Source organism: Ochotona princeps, chromosome X, assembly GCF_030435755.1.
Source record: "Ochotona princeps isolate mOchPri1 chromosome X, mOchPri1.hap1, whole genome shotgun sequence".
Taxonomy (NCBI): domain Eukaryota; kingdom Metazoa; phylum Chordata; class Mammalia; order Lagomorpha; family Ochotonidae; genus Ochotona; species Ochotona princeps.
Window position 1 is genome coordinate 31,544,984 of NC_080865.1, and position 12,151 is coordinate 31,557,134.

The window sequence follows — 12,151 nt, forward strand, 5'->3', positions numbered from 1 at the left end:
GAAGTGGGGCTGCTAGGATTAGAACTGGTGCCCATATGGGATCCCAGAGCTTGCAAGGAAAGGACTTTAGCGGCTAGACCACCGTGCTGGGTCAGATTTCTTTATTTTTGTTGAAAGTCAGATTACGCAGAAGGAGATACAGAAAGATCTTTCACCTGCTGGTTCACCCCCCAAGTGACCACAGTGCCCGAGACCTGAGCCCATCCAAAATCTGGAGCTTCTTCTAGGTCTCCCACGCAGGTGCAGTGTCCCAAGGCTTTGAGCCATCCTCCACTGCTTTCCCAGGACACAAGCAGGAAGCTGGATGGGAAGCGGGGCCGCTGGTATCAGAACTGGCGCCCATGTGGGATCCCAGTGCGCTTGCAAGGCGAGCACTTTAGCTACTAGGCTACTGCGCTTGGTCCTGTTTCTGTAACTCTTAACATTTTAAAATAAATTTTATTTTTTGAAGATTTACTGATTTTTATTGGAAAGGCAGGTTTACAGAGAGGACAGAGAGAGAGAGAGAGAGATCTTCTGTCCACTGGTTCATTCCCCATGTGGCTGCAATGGTCAAAGCTCACCCTATCTTAAGCCAGGTCTCCCACACAGCTGCAGAGTCCTAAGGCTTTGGGTCATCCTCTGTTGCTTTCCCAGGCCATAAGCAAGGAGCTGGATGGGAAGTGCAGTAAATAAAACACAAACCAGCACCCATATGGGTTCCCGGCACTTGCAAGGTGAGGATTTAGCCACTGAGTCATCCTGCCAGGCCCTGTAATTCTTTTAAATAAAATAAATTTTTAGGGCCAAGTGCAATGAAGAAAGATGTCAATTCTCCCCCAAATTGATACATACGGTTAATTCCATTCTTATCAAATTTCCACTGAGACTTTTTTGGGGACTGTAAAGAGAATCTCCTTACAACAGGTTATGTAGAATGGCAAAACAAGAAAATAAAATTTTTGTAAAAGAGTAAGGGAGACTAGCTGATAAGACTTCCTGGGCCTGGCGTCGTGGGCTAGCAACTAAAGTCCTCGCCTTGAACGCACCGGGATCCCATATGGGCGCCGGTTCTAATCTCGGCAGCTCCACTTCCCATCCAGCTCCCTGCTTGTGGCCTGGGAAAGCAGTCGAGGATGGCCCAAAGCTTTGGGACCCTGCACCCACGTGGGAGACCTGGAAGAGGTTCCTGGTTCCCAGCTTCGGACCGGCACAGCATCGGCCGTTGCGCTCATTTGGGGAGTGAATCATCGGATGGAAGATCTTCCTCTCTGTCTCTCCTCCTCTCTGTATATCTGACTTTGTAATAAAAATAAATAAATCTTAAAAAAAGACTTCCTATATAGCTACTACAGAAATTAAGGCAGTATGCAGAAGGATAGACGGTGTGTCTCTCTCCCTCCTCTTTTGAGAGGCACCCCACCTCCCGGCTTTCTCTCCTGAGGTACTTTCCACTTCCCTCCCTTCCCTGCTCACTTGGTCCCTTCGCAAATAAACTTATCTGTCAGAAAAAAAAAAAAAAAAGAAAGAAAGAAGGATAGACACAAAAATGGCACACAGCACACTAAACTGTCTTTGACAGAAGCATACAAAGTAATCAACAAGGGAAGGATGGCTGGAAAACAGTACTTCCTTAGGGAAAGAAAAAAATGTATTTCAAAGTAAACTTCATACTATGCACAAAACTTAATATATATATATAAAACACTACAGCTAAATAAAAGTTTTTAGAAGGAAATGTAAGAGAAAATCTTTATGACACTGGGTTAGGCAAATACATCTTAAGAGATAGAACACCAAGAACACAACTCATGAAAAGAATTGACAGGAACAGATGTTGTGTTACAGCAGGTAAAGCCATCTCTTTCATCATGGGCACCCTATATGGGTGCCAACTTTTGAGTTCTACCTGTTTCACTTTTTTTTTTAAAGATTTTTTTAATTGGAAAGTCAGATATACAGAGAGGAGGAGAGACATAGAAGAAGATCTTCCATCTGATGGTTCACTCCCCAAGTGGCCACAACGGCTGGAGCTGAGCCAATCTGAAGCCAGGAGCCAGAAGTTTCCTCCAGGTCTCCCACGTAGGTGCAGGGTCCCAAGGCTTTGGGCTGTCCTCCACTGCTTTCCCAGGCCACAGGCAGGGAGCTGGATCGGAAGTGGAGTTGCCGGGATTAGAACCAGTGCCCATATGGGATCCCGGCATGTGCAAGGCAAGAACTTTAGCTGCTACGCTATAGCACCTGGCTCTGCTTCACTTTTTTTTTTTTAAAGATTTATTCATTTTATTACAGCCAGATATATAGAGAGGAGGAGAGACAGAGAGGAAGATCTTCCGTCCGATGATTCACTCCCCAAGTGAGCCGCAACGGGCCGATGCGTGCCGATCCGAAGCCGGGAACCTGGAACCTCTTCCGGGTCTCCCACGCGGGTGCAGGGTCCCAAAGCTTTGGGCCATCCTCGACTGCTTTCCCAGGCCACAAGCAGGGAGCTGGATGGGAAGTGGAGCTGCCAGGATTAGAACCGGCGCCCATACGGGATCCCGGGGCTTTCAAGGCGAGGACTTTAGCCGCTAGGCCACGCCGCCGGGCCCCCTGCTTCACTTTTGATCCAGCTAACTGCTAATGGACCTGGGAAAGCAGTGGAGGATGGCCCATGTCCCTGATTGCCTGTACCTATGTGAGAGACCTAAATGAAGCTCCTGGCTCCTGGCTTCAGTCTGGTTCAGCCCTAGCCTTGTGGCCATTGGTGGTGAAGAAGCAGATAGATGATCTCTCTTTCTATCTCTCCCTCTCTGTAACTCTTCCATTCGAATAAATAAAACTAAATATTTTAAAATAAAATTAATTTTCATAATTTAAATAAATTAAACAACCTGCTGACTTGGATTTCAATAAAATTACACACTTTTATTCTTTGAAAGACACTGGCAGGAGGCTGAGAAAACAAGTTTCATCAGCTGTGAAAAAAAAATCTTAGCCAAGTTATGTATCTGATAAAAGTTCTTGGATCCACTATAAGCAATGCTCAAAACTCATGAATAAGTAGAAAATAACACAACTAAAACTGAACTTAAGAAATGAACAGACACTTCATTAGAAGAAATATACGATGGTAAACAAGCATGTAGAGGCACTGCTGCTGTGCACAGTGAGTTAAGTCACCAACTAACATCCCACATGTGTGCCAGTTTAAGTTCTGGCTGCTTCACTTAAAAAAAAAAAAAGATTTATTTTTATTTAGAAGCCAGATATACAGAGAGGAGGAGAGACAGAGAGGAAGATCTTCCATCCGATGATTCCCCAAGTGACCGCAATGGCCGGTGCTGAGCCGATCAAAAGCCAGGAGCCTGGAGCTTCTTCCAAGTCTCCCACATGGGTACAGAGTCCCAAGGCTTTAGGCCGTCCTCCACTGCTTTCCCAGGCCACAAGCAGGGAGCTAGATGGGAAGTGGGGATGCCAGGACTAGAACTGGCGCCCATATGGGATCCTGGTGCATGCAAGCAAAGGACTTTAGCCACTAGGCTACTGCGTTGGGCCCAAGGCTGCTGTACTTTTCACCCAGTTCTGTATTAATGAGACTTGAAGGAAAATGATGATGGACAAGTACTTGGGGTTCCTGCCACCCATGTGGTAGACCTCGATGGACTGGATAGCCTAGATGGAGCTCAGGGTTCCTGGCTTTAGACTGGCCTATTCCTGGCTTTTGCAGGTTTTGGGGGAGTCAACCAGAGGATGGAAGATCTCGCTCATTCTACGTTACCCTCTCTGCCACTCAGCCATTCAAATCAATAATCAATCGATCGATTGATCAATCAACCAATCAGTCTTTTTAAAGACTATGGCAGTTTCTTACAAAACATACATTTAGAATTCTATCCTTGGGTATTTACATGAAACTCTATTGACTGTTTATGGTATTTGTATTTATGTCAACAAAATACCAAAATTTCAACGTCTTTCAAAGAATAAATGACTAAACAAACTTTGGTACATTCAATCAATGGAATAACACTCAACAATTAAAATCTCAAAAGGAACAAGGTTTTGTGAAAAAAATTCAAAAATAGTTGCATGTATAATGTGCTCAAATGTCAAAAACCTGGAGATTGAGTACAGATAAGTAGAATGGATAAAACAGAATGGACAAAGTGTGGGGATGCAAATACAAACAGCAGAAGGTTCATTTGTGGCAATAGAAGGCTTTCCAATCTTGATTGTACTATGGGTTGCACAAATCTATATACTGCATAAAACTCCACATATTAACCATGCTCATACACAGGAAAATAGATTTTTCAAGCGTGAAAACTGAGTAAGACATCAACACTGGAAGAAGCTAAATGAAGAGCGTAAAAGACTCTATATTATAATCTTGCAGTTTCCTAAACTTGTAACTCAAAATAGTTAGAAGAGAATCAATACCTTCAATAAGCAAAAAGAATTACAGAGTATGTATAAAGATGACAATTTTATAAAACTAAAATTAAAAACCGAGTAACCATTTTTATGAGACTTAAAAGAATTATTTGAGACAAAAACTCAGGCACTCTCATTGCTACTATCAACACTACCACTACCACTACCACCAAAAACACCAAGCTCTCACTTGTTGGTTCATTTGCAAAATGTCAGCAACAGCCAGGGCTTGGCCAGGCCAAAACTAAAAACCAGGAACCCAACCCAGACCTCTCACAAACACGGCAGACCCTCAACTGCTAGAGCTGTTGCCTCCCACAGTATCCATCGGCACGCAGCTAGAATTGAGAGTGGAGCTGAAACTAAAACCCAAATGCTCATCCATAGATGAGAAAGACATCAAGGTCACTTAAACAGGAAAAAAAGTGACCAAATTTTCTTCATCTGTAGAAAACATGACATCATACATACGTGCATAAGAACCTAAAGACTCCAGCAAAATTGACATAAAAAGCAGTAGCTAGGGTCTGATGCAATAGCTGAATGGCTAAATCCTACCTTGCATACACTGGGATCCCACATGCATGCCAGCTCATGTCAGAGCTGTTCTACTACTGCTCATTCAGCTCCCTGCTTGTGACCTGGGAAAGCAATACAATGCCCCAGAGCCTTAGGACCCTGCATCCATGTGGGAGACTTGGATGAACCTCCTGGCTTCAGATGTGCTCAGCTTTGGCCATTGAGACCATTCGGACGTGAAGCAGTGGATGGAAGATCTTTCTGTCCCTCCTTCTCTGTAAATTTTATCTGCTTTTCCAATAAAAACGTATTCTATTAAAATTTATTTTTATTGGAAAGACAAATGTACAGAAAGAAAGATCTTCCATCCACTGGTTCACACCCCAAGAGGATGCAATAGTTGGAGCTGAGCTGATCTGAAGCCAGAAGCCAGGAGCTTCTTCCAGGTCTCTCACATGGGTGCAGGGTCCCAAGGCTCTGGGCCATCCTCTGCTGCTTTCCCAGGCCACAGGCAGGCCCCTGGATGGGAAGTGGAGTAGCTGAGACACAAACCAGCCCCCAAATGGGATTCAAGGCATGCAAGGGATTGATTTAGCCACCTAGGTTATCACTTTGGGCTCAAACATAAATAAATCTTTAAAAAAAAGTAGCTGAGGCCAGCATTCCAGTGTATCAGGTTAAACCAATACCTGTAGTCCAGGTTACTCTGCTTCCAATCCAACCCCTGCTAATGTACCTGGTAAAAACAGTGGAAAATGGTTCAACTGTTTGGGCCCCTGCACTCATGTAGGAGACCTAGATCCTGGTTCCTAGTTCTGGCTTGGCCCAGCCCTGGTCATTGTGGCCTCTTGGGGAATGAACAGGCAGATAGCAGACCTCTTTCTCTGTAACAAATAAGTACATCTACAAAACCAGAACAAAACAAAAAACCAGTAGTTTTTTACACATCAAAATGGAAATTGCTTACAAAGAAATCAAGAAAATAATCACATTCACAATAGCCTAAAAAAGAATGTTTAAGCAAAGAAGTAATGAGAGAAACAGAAGACACTAGTCACAATAGCCAACATATGAAATCAACCTATATTCCCTCAGTGGATGAGTGAATAAAGAACGTGTGGGCAATTTATATAATGGAGCATTATTCAGCCATAAAAAGAATGCATTTCTGCCATGCAGTAATTCTAATGGACTTGGAGGGCAATATTTAACATTACAAAAGACAAGTACAGAAAGACAATTACCATACAAATATTTACATGGAAACAAAAAGTTGATCTCAAAAGAGATTTACAGAATAGTAGTTACCAGAGTCTGGAAAGGATATGGATGAGGAGGAGGAGTTGGAGAGAGAATTAATGTGTACAGGAGTGTAGTTGGGTGGGAAGAGTAACTCTCACTAATCTATCACATGGGTAGGACAACTTGGTAGACAGAAGGTAGTTACATACTCCAAAATAGCTAGTAGAGATGAGTCTGAATGCCCCCAACAGAAAGAAGTGACAAATGTACTAAGTGATAAATATTGAAATGTCTTATTATATTGTATATATACAGACAATATTTGTCAACTAACACACTCACATACAGAAGTCTGACAGAACATGGATGAGATATTAGAAGGAATTAAGTAGTGACATTTGGATTTGGGGACTTAGGGAAAGAATGAAGAATTTTTTGAGATTTCTAGTTGTAGCTATTAGGTGACACTAATGTCCTACCAAACAGACTGGAAATAGTACATCAATTGTGCAAAGAAGAGAGGGACAAAGTATGAACACAGGATAGGAGGGGGAAGAAACACTAATTTGAGTTTGAGATATATTTGAAGTTATACTGGGACATCTAAAATCACACATTCAGTAATTGATTAGGGATGGACCTTTGTCTAAAACAGTTGAGTTACCAAAAGATAAAAAAATAGTAGTAGTTTAAGTTACAAGAACAGGGCTGGCGCTGTAGCATAACAACTTAAGTCTCCACATGCAGTGTTGGCATTCCATATGAGCACTGGTTTGAGTCCCGGTAGCTCTGCTTCTAATCTAGTTCCCTGCTAATGTGCCAGGGGAAGAAGCAGCAGCAGATGGCCCAAGTTCTGGAGTCCCCACACCACAAAGCTCCTGGTGCTTCCCTGGTTGTTACATCTAACTTGGGGCATGAACCAGTAGGTGAAAAAAATCTCTCTTTCTCTGACTCTCCCTCTCTTTTTTTAAACTCCGCCTTTCAAATAATAAAATGAATCTTAAAAAATAGTTACAGGAACATGCAAAGGTTTTTAAAAAATGAAATGCAGAAATATGTTACAACATGGATGAAATCTGAAAATAGTATGCTAAATGAAATAAGCCAAACACAATAATACAAATAATTTATGTATTGCATGATTTTACTTACATGAGGTACCTGGGACAGAAAAATTGACAGAAATGAGATTATTATTTGATGGGGATAGTTTCTGTTTGGGATAACAAAAAAGTAGTGAAAAGGGATATGATAATAGTTGCATAATATCATGTATGTACTTAACACTACTGATGCATACATTTTAAAATGGTTAAAATGACAAATTTTATGTTCTGTATATTTTACCTTAATATGAAACAAGCAAGTGAAAGTCTGGCTGTGAAGACAAAGACAAAGGCTAAAGCAGGACTGAAGGAGTTTTTGTTCTCTTCAATGATGTGGAGAGATTTATCCTTTATATGGCAGTTATCTCAGCCTCAATCATGGACAGGAAAAAAGAACCTTGTCATTTGGTAGTGGCCAAACTTACACTGTAGTGCCCTCATAGCACAGACTTAGAAACTACTATTATGGAAACACTTTAAGCACTATATTACCATATGAGCCACAATCAATCTACTGTTGATACACATCAAACTGACCAAACATTGAGACTTAAAAACCAGTTAAAAAAAAAACACCATATGTATAACTGCAGCAAAACTTTAAAATTACCTAAACTCAATAATAAAAAATAATAACAAAACTATAAAATATATAGGAATAAATGTAGATGCAAAGATGCTTAGAAACTCTACAAAGAAAATTAAAAGCCTTAACTAAGGAATGCAAAAGAAACGGAGAAATCTAAGGTCCCAAATAGAAAGAAAAAAAACTCACTATTATAAGGATACATATTCTCTCCAAATAAAGTCACATATTAAAAAAGTAGATTGAGGACAAGTTAGATTCTACTAAAATATCCTAGAGGAAATGTTGTGGCGTCGTGGGTTAATAAGCTGCTTCTTAGAACTCCTGCATTCCATATAGGAGTGCCTGCTCTGATTCCCTGCTTCTGATTCAGGACTAGCTAGTCCTGATCCAGCACCCTGCTAATGTATCCGGAAAGGCAGCAGATGATGGCTCAAGTACTTGAGTCCCTACCATCCATGTGGGAGATCCAGCTGGAGTTGCAGGTTCCTGGCTTCATTCTAGTCCAGTCCTGGCTGTTTATAAGCATTTGGAGAGTGAACCAGCAGACGAAAAGTCTCTCTCTCTGCCTTTCAAATTAATAAATCTTTTTTTTAAGATTTATTCATTTTATTACAGCCAGATATACACAGAGGAGGAGAGACAGAGAGGAAGATCTTCCGTCCGATGATTCACTCCCCAAGTGAGCCACAACGGGCTGGTGCGCGCCGATCCGAAGCCGGGAACCTGGAACCTCTTCCGGGTCTCCCACGTGGGTGCAGTGTCCCAATGCATTGGGCCGTCCTCAACTGCTTTCCCAGGCCACAAGCAGGGAGCTGAATGGGAAGTGGAGCTGCCGGGATTAGAACCGGCGCCCACATGGGATCCCGGCTTGTTCAAGGCGAGGACTTTAGCTGCCAGGCCACGCTGCTGGGCCCTCAAATTAATAAATCTTAAAAGAAAGTGATCCTAGAATTTATTTAAAATAATTATGTGAAGAATCCCAAGAAATTTAAAAATATAAAGCCTTAGTGATAAATATAAAAAACGTAAAAACAATGATATTATCTAGTGATACTGACACCAGTTCCAACTAATAGTTCAAGGTAGAATAGAAAGTTCCCAAAGAAGTTCAATAAAAGAACCTTCAGTAAAAGAGATTCAATATAAGGAGTATTGTAAAGTCTGTTTCAATTACATAAGGACAGACTCTCATAAAACTAATCAGATACTTTGGTTAAACATTTCAGGGGAAAAAAAAACTTGACTATTTATCTTACACTAGAGCTTTTATTTAAAAATGTAAAAAAAAATTTTATTGCAAAGTCAGATATACAGAGGGGAGGAGAGACAAAGATCTTCCATCCATTGACTTACTTCCCAAGCAGCCACATGGCCAGAGCTGCACGAATACGAAGCCAGGAGCCCGCAGTCTCTTCCAGGTCTCCCACACGGATGTAAAGCTTTCGGCCATCCTCAAATGCTTTCCCAGGCCACAATTAGGGAGCCGAATGGGAAGCGGGGCCGCTGGGATTAGCACCAGTGCCCATATGGGATCCCGGCGCATGTAAGGCGAGGACTTTAACCACTGAGCTACCACGCCGGGCTCGAAATATGTAATATATTATATGAGGGGCATTTGGCATAGCAATTAAGACTGTTTGGATACCGGTATTCCCTATCAGAGTACCTGGGTTTGAGTCCCAGTTTTACAGCAAACTTTAGCTTCCTGCTAAAATCCAACCTGGGAGGCAACAGGTGCTTGGCCCATGCCACACAATGAGAGACCTGGATTGAGTTTCAAGGTGTACTGCTTCAGCCTAGCGCAGTCCAGGCTGTTGTGGGCATGTGGGGAATCAGGGGATGAAGTATATCTCATTTCCTGCTTCTCATATAAATGCTTTAAAAAGATTTATTTCATGCTTATTTAAGGCAGAGAAAGAGTGATTTTCCATCTGCTGATTCACTCTCTAAGTGGCTGCAGTGGACAGTGCTGGGCTGATCTGAAACTAGGAAGCTTCTTCTGGGTCTTCCAGACGGGTTCAGGGACCCAAGGACTTGAAGCACTTTCTGCTGCTTTCCCAGGCTGCAAGCAGCGAGCTGGATGAGAAGTACAGCAGCTGTGACTTGAATCGGTGCCACATAGGATGTGGGTGCCAGACAGAGGCTTAGCCTACTGTGTGATAGCACTGGTCCCTCAAATAAATCAATATTTCATTATTTTTTATTATTTTATTTTTTTTTTAATTGGAAAGACAGATATACAGAAAGGAGAAGAGACAGAAAGATCTTCCACCCGATGATTCACTCCCCAAGTGAGTGCAACATCTGGTGCTATGGCGATCCGAAGTCAGGAGCCAGGAACTTCTTCCAGGTCTCCCACATGGGTGCAGAGTCCCAAGGCTTTGGGCCGTACTCGACTGCTTTCCCAGGCCACAAGCAGGGAGCTGGATGAGAAAAAGAGCTGCCGGGATTAGAACCGGCGCCCACATGGGATCCCGGCTTGTTCAAGGCGAGGACTTTAGCCACTAGGCCACACCGCCGGGCCCATGAATAAATATTTTAAAATATTTTATATATTGGAACAAAATATAGTAGGCTATCTTAAAAATTGGGAATGACTGTTAAGCAATTATACCAAAAAACAAGAATCACAACGGAAATGATAAAAGCCACCTGCATAAAGGTTTCTGTAAGAAAAATGCCATGATGTGATTAACTACAATGGGATTAGTCAATAAACACTGGCCCATGTGATGTCTAAGACAAGGGAAATAAAGACTTTCTGTTGCAGGTTTCTGTTGAGGCTCTGTTAGCATTCTCCTGAACAACAAGCTGCACATGGATTTGATGTAACTTCACAAAGTCAGGCACAGGGTTAGTGTTGTTTTTTCCTATTACTATAGTGTTTTACATAAATTAATGAATTTGGGGAATAGAAATATTCACTACTGTCAGTCAAGTGAAATCAAAACTGTTTTTAACATTCACAGAAAATGTGTATTATGGACAAACCAAGCACAGATTCAAAATATTCTGAACCAAAATAAACTTATCTGATAATCCTATATTTCTAGAAGCTTTTAATTCATTTACATTTTTTATTTTGAAAGGCAGAGAGAAAAAAGAGAAAGAGAACTTTTCATTTGTTGGGTTTACTCCTCAAATGGTCCCCAACAGCAAGGGATGGGGCAGGGCAAAGTCTGGTGTCTGTAATTCATCCAAACTGAGCTACCTGAGCCATCACCTGTTGCCTCTCAGGATGTGCAGTAAACAGGTCGCTGGACAGGAAGTGAAGAAGCCAATACTCAAATCAGGCCTTTTGATAAGGTATACAGGTGCCCCAAGCAACAACTTTAGCCACTTTGCCATATACCCTTCCTGCAAACTTTTTGAAGTATTTTCATATAATACTTGCACTATGAATTATAAACACAGTTTAAAATTTCTCTTTATGAAAGTTCAAAAAAGCACTACATGAAATGTTACTTTGGCATTTCTATTTTTGAAGCTTGAGAGAATGATAAACTGATTTGTTTGTAATGCAATTAAATCACTTTCTAAGACACTGTTATAAGTAGAAAGTGATTTTTTGAAAATGTTCTATCTTAAGGTAAGAAGTCATATACAAACACTCTTCATAAAATCAGTGAATTAAACTAATAGAATCATGGTAAATGGATGAAAATAAAAAAATACTACTTTATGAGGAAGACACACAAAGCTTTTTACAGTTGACTATAGCAGTATGTAAAACTGGCTTTTTTTTTTAAAGATTTATTTATTTTTATTACAAAGTGAGATGTACAGAGGAGGAGAGACAGAGAGGAAGATCTTCCATCCGATGATTCACTCCCCAAGTGACCGCAACGGTCAATGCTGCGCCAATCCGAAGCCGAGAACCAGGAACTTCTTTCTGGGTCTCCCACACAGGTGCAGGGTCCCAATGCATTGGGCCGTCCTCAACTGCTTTCCCAGGCCACAAGCAGGGAGCTGGATGGGAAGTGGAACTACCAGGACTAGAACCGGCGCCCATATGGGATCCCGGCTTGTTCAAGGCGAGGACTTTAGCCTCTAGGCCACACCGCTGGGCCCAAAACTGGCTTTTTAAAAAGATAATTTCATTTAATAAACATATTATTAACCTTTGAAAATAATTAAGCCTTTTATCAGAACAAAAATGTAAAAAAACCAAAATAGAAAAAGAACCAGCAAACAAAAATCACTTAGAAATTTTGTCTTTTAAAAAAAAAAAAAAGAAAGAAAGAAAGAAAGAAAGAAAGAAAGAAAGAAAGAAAGAAGAAAGAAAGAAAGAAATCTTGTC

General features: G+C 41.4%; 1 protein-coding gene across 5 annotated transcripts in view; it reads right to left on the reverse strand.

The window, feature by feature from the left end:
- Positions 1-12,151, reverse strand: part of TAF1 (TATA-box binding protein associated factor 1) — a 103,306-nt gene that overhangs the window by 20,921 nt on the left and 70,234 nt on the right. The window lies entirely within an intron of this gene.